Source organism: Etheostoma spectabile, chromosome 4, assembly GCF_008692095.1.
Source record: "Etheostoma spectabile isolate EspeVRDwgs_2016 chromosome 4, UIUC_Espe_1.0, whole genome shotgun sequence".
NCBI lineage: Eukaryota > Metazoa > Chordata > Actinopteri > Perciformes > Percidae > Etheostoma > Etheostoma spectabile.
Window position 1 is genome coordinate 31,066,309 of NC_045736.1, and position 5,363 is coordinate 31,071,671.

General features: G+C 38.4%; 1 protein-coding gene across 1 annotated transcript in view; it reads right to left on the minus strand.

Annotated features, from left to right (window-relative positions):
• zgc:158258 (specifically androgen-regulated gene protein) overlaps positions 1 to 5,052 on the minus strand; it is an 8,923-nt gene extending 3,871 nt beyond the window's left edge. The window contains exon 1 of the mRNA XM_032514242.1: positions 4,955 to 5,052. The gene's annotated coding sequence lies outside the window, so the exon portion shown is untranslated. The remainder of the gene's footprint in view (positions 1 to 4,954) is intronic.
• Positions 5,053 to 5,363: the final 311 nt, after the last annotated feature.

Sequence of the window (5,363 nt, forward strand, 5' to 3'; positions counted from 1 at the left end):
CACAGACTGGAATATGTCAACTTTTACTCAATACTATTTCAAAAACACTTCAATGTATCCTTCCAAATGCTATAAAAGTGAATAAGACGCCCCAAAATGAATGAAAGTGGAGATTTGTACTTGCCAAAGAGCGTTGTGTGGAATCAATCATGTTATTTTGGATTATTAAAAAGAACATTAGTATAGGAAAACGGGTCAATTTGACCCAAAGACAACATGAGGGTTAAATGAAAGTAGATTTCTATTAAATGGGGCATACTAGTTTTGCCTATTTGAACCACCTTCTCCCACAGCTTTTTAGTTCTATCTTCCAAACAAATGTAATGATGTAGTGTATACTTTATTAATCCCATGAAGGGAAATTACAATTTACACTCTGTTGTTATTACACACTGACCTGAACTACACACACATGCTCGGTACCTATACATGCACTAAATGGAGGGATCTCAGAGTGGGGGGGCTGCCTATGGAACAGCGCCCCGAGCAGTTGGGGGTTCGGTGCCTTGCTCAAGAGCACCTCGGGCAGTGCCCAGGAGGTGAACTGGCACCTCTCCAGCTACCAGTCCACCACCATACTTTGGTCCGCACGGGGACTTGAACCAGCGACCTTCCGATTCCTAACCCAACTCCCTGCAAACTACAAAAAAATGACACCACAATATTGCAATAACGGCAACCGGCCCGATTGGTTCATTTACATTTTGGCATACTTAAACAGTTGCACAATCTTGTATATATTTAAATAATTGTTCTTAAATTCTTATATTTTATTCTTATATTTTTGTTATTATTATTATTATTATTATTTCATGTATATTGTATGTAAGTATATTCTGTGTGCTGCTGTAACACTGTAATTTCCCATTTTTTGGGATCAATAAATATCTATCTATCTATCTATCTATCTATCTATCTATCTATCTATCTATCTATCTATCTAAACTGCCCCCCCAAACAGTCATTGGTTTGCTTGCATTTTTGTACAGTATGAAATCTATCCCTAAAGGACCACAGTAAGAATTTTCTTTCAAATACTTAGTTTACCATTATATGGATACATTATTATTATTATTATTATTATTATTATTATTATTACTATATCCCTTGCAATACTTTAATGCTAACTGTACACTTGCTTTAGTTCAAACCTTATGCTGCAATTGCTAATCAGCATAAAAGGGTATCTAGTTAACAAATAACACACTGGTGTGATGCCATGGAGGCTCAGTGGACATTCTTTTTTAAATTATTATACAGTAATAGCCAATGTGCTTAAAAAAAAGTAAATGATTGACAGCCTCTGTGATGACACAGAAGCTCACACTCAATTATGCTAGTCTTTATGAGGTTTTGCAGCAAATATGTGCTTGATACGCATCATGCCAGATGCAGAATGTGTTCCGCAGGGCTCGGCTTGCCGTTATTGACCAACAAAGCCCAGATCAGAGTTTGACAAATTGTTGCATTAAAGCAGACCACAAGATTCAGTGACATTCAATTCACACATCTGATGTAACTGCCATGCAACGATGTTGTAACTGTAAAATTATTTAGACGTTGGCTTCCTTTATAATGATGGGCAGTACAATGTGCACAGACAGGGATCAACCACACGTGGCTTGGAGCCGATCTGAATGTATGCAGACATGGAGAGGATGGAAAACAACCAGCTATCAGCACCATGGGGGACCGGACAGCTCCAGATCTGGACAATCTGTCTTTACCATTAGCTCAGGACTAAATATACACACTGTCAAACAGGGGTCTTCAACGTTTTCCAGGCCAAGGACCCCCAAACTGATGGCGAATGGAGCGGGGACCCCCTAATTATATATATTTTATAACATTGTGTTATATCAACTGGTCCATATTGCCATGTGTGCATTGATGACTGAAAGACATCTTCTGCCTCCATTATCGTTTTACACAGTGTGTTGATTCAGTGTTAATGTGTTTAAAGACATTTCATTAGTGAAAAAATTGCAGGGGGGAATATAAAAAAAAGCTATCAACCAAAACTTTTGCACCCCCATGCAGTACCTCCGCGGACCCCCTAGGGGTCGCGGACCCCCTGTTGAAGACCCCTGCTGTAAAACATGTAAAAAGTAACTTTTAACTTATTACTTTTCACCATTGCAACACCTTAGTTATGTTATTTATGTAAATACTGTATCATGATATACCTTTAACCATGTAAATATCCACACTCCTTATATTTCTTTATTTCTTTATTTATATTTCTTTTATTTCTAATATCTGAGCAACTGTAACAGAGTTTCCCTTCGGGGATCTGTAAAGTATTTCTGATTCTGATTCTGATTCAAAGGCAAAAGAAAGAATAGATTCAATAAAACATCCTCATGAAACAGTTTCAGAAACCCATTGTCATGCATTGAAGTGTTAGCGGTCAAACCCCAACACGCAAGAATCCATCGCCACAGAACAGAAACCATATTGATGCAAGACAAGAAAAAGAAATGGACACTGTTATTTTCTCTACTTCCATGTGTTAGTCTTCTCCTGGCCTGGTAACATAGCTCGTGAAGACCATTTTTGTTTTTATCGCTAATAAACTACCATCTAGTTTTCAAAACAAGCCGTGCTTACAAGTGCATTACTGTGCAAGGTGACTAAATGTTAACCAAAAGATCATCTAATTTTAGTCTTAAGACTCTATGGCAAGGGTGTCAAACTTAACATCCCCAAGGGCCACACTAGAAAAATGAGAATCACATCAAGGGCCAGACATAGAGGTTATTGCTTTTATGTCATGGGAAAAGTCAAATATCTTTGACTGTATTATTGCATGTCTCATATAGCCTTGTCACTCAAACAAAAATGTCAAAGAAAATGCCAAAACATTTGGAAAAAAAGCATAAAAAGGTTACAAAAAAAAAAGGTGACAAAAAGTAGGCGTGTGTATATGACTTAAATGTATATGGGGGCCAGGTCAAAATTAGCAAGGGGCCGGATTTGGCCCGCGGGCCTTGAGTTTGACACGTGTGCTCTATAGGTTCATTTTGATACTAAAAATCACAAGTGGCTGCCTGGACGACCATCTTAAAGAGCACAGTATATTTGGCAAATGGCTCACAATGACGTAAAGCAGAGTCTAGTAGTTAACCATTTAGCTGAAATGGTCCTTTATAGAAGCTGCATGTGTCTAGATGGATTAGTAATGTTGGTGCAATTTAGAAATCTAGAAAATATTGTAATCAATCGGTCATTTATGTTGACTGGACAGACAAGGGACAGGGGATCATAGTTTGGTGTGTTTCTGACAGATCTCTAACCAGTCCTCTACCTGCGTGGGACTCAGATTACAGCACACATGCCGCTCCTAATCTTCCTCAACCGGATCAGTTTCAGAGGGAGTGGAGGGCAGAGCAATGATCCCCCGAAAGCCACATGATATCCATTTTGACCCTTTTGTCTTAATGCAACATTATTAACGTGGGTGTACAGTATGTTCGTCCACAGAAATCACCATTAGAGTTGCGTGGTGCGATACAAAGAGAATGTAAATGGTGGTACAGTGATTAGGGATCAGTCTTTTCCTGGGGATGCTAAAATGTAGGCACTATTCTGGCAATGGGAGACATTGTTGGTTGTTTGTTGTTTAATTTGAGTGTGCAATTTCTACCAGAACAAACACGTTTTAGAAAATAAATACGTTTTCCTTTCCTACTGTAACGGTATAAAGGAACCTCTGTCTGATCCTAGGGAAAGTTTCAACAACCTGAGAAGGAAGGGCTGCTAGACGGGCCTGTCGAGTCACAAAAGCACTCCTGTTCTCTAATCAGGTGTTGCCATCCCTGTAAAAAAAACAATTGAAGTCCCTGTCGCTAGGCTAATATGGAAATGTCCCCATAGCCTGCTGCGTGCATGTCAAATATGAATCTGAGATAACATGTATTGTGTTAACCACAATCTGGGTGGACCACATGCAAATAACAGTATCAATAGAGTCTTTTAACTTTAAAGGGATTCATTTTTGGTAATCAAATTGACCTGGCGTGTGCTGTTAAGTGTGTAGTGTGACCTGGGGTTTTTCCCTTGTCATAACACAACCTCAGACTAAGACTTTAGTCAGTCATTACCCCCGTTTCCAGTGAAAGGACATGGATGAAAACACAACACAATGTAATCTGTGTATATAGACACACCTATCAGCACAGCAACGGCCACAAAAGACAATAAATGTAAGTCCCTGTGAAACTCCTTGGAACATTAATCTCTGCTCCAATAACACGGGTGCACTTTAGTTTTTATTGCGGTTATAAAAGAGTAACTGAGCAGGCTTGAATTGTTGTTAGTGCGTTATTTGAAGGGGATTGTGCAGCTGGTTCAAATCATCCCTTATTAAAAAAAAAAAATTAAAAAAGTTTATTTTAACCCTCACTGGTATTCAAGCCTCAAAATAACCCCGTTTCTAAAGTAAAATATGTGTTTCTTACAAATTACCCAGAAAAACATGGATGCACGCGACTTATGCATGCATCCTTCTTGCACAATTGATGATAACTTTCATTGCATTTTGGGTGTTTTATTCAATTTTATAGCATTTGAAACACATCTTGAAATGGTTTCAAGACGTATCCTGACTAAACTTTGACACCAGTCTCTGATCTCAACTACCAGTCAAAATAATTCATAATTCCTGCTTTTTTTTTTATAGATATAATGTCATATAAATTACATGTGTTGACCATGAATTTAAAAAATTGTGCCTGGAAGGACAAAAAAAATCCTGGTGGACGGGAGGACAACACAAGTAGATTGAGCTCCCTGTCCTTTTGTGTCAAAGATGAACTTCCCTAAAAGCTGTCTTTTTTTTTTTTTTACAAAATTTGCAAAATATCCATTTAAAATAAATGATATAAATAGGCGTTTGTACTTTCAGTAGATTAAAGTGACCACAAACTGGAAATAGCATTCATGGAGCACATACCTGGTGTTCGGTTATCCATCTTCTGCTTATTGTCCCGGTGGAGGCGGTTAGTGAGCGGCCGGCTCTGTGTTACCTGAGGGACTTTGTGTCCTAAGCTTTCAGCCAATCAGAGAGCAGCATTCTCCTTAAGACGCATGGGTCGTCCTACAACTGCAGTAATCTGCTAATCACTGTCTCCTGTTTGCATCTCTCTCTAACCACGTGAGAAGTACTCATTATTCAAAAGTACTATACTGTAAAAGGAAATGGAAATGGAAGCGGTCTTTCCGTTGCATAAACGTAACTTGAGACAGTTACTATAGTAACCCTTGTTGGATTGTTAAACGACATGTTGTAATGAAGTCATCTTTAAACAACACACAATCTTTAAAAAAAGTAGTACATCTTTGACATTATTCCCTTGTATTTT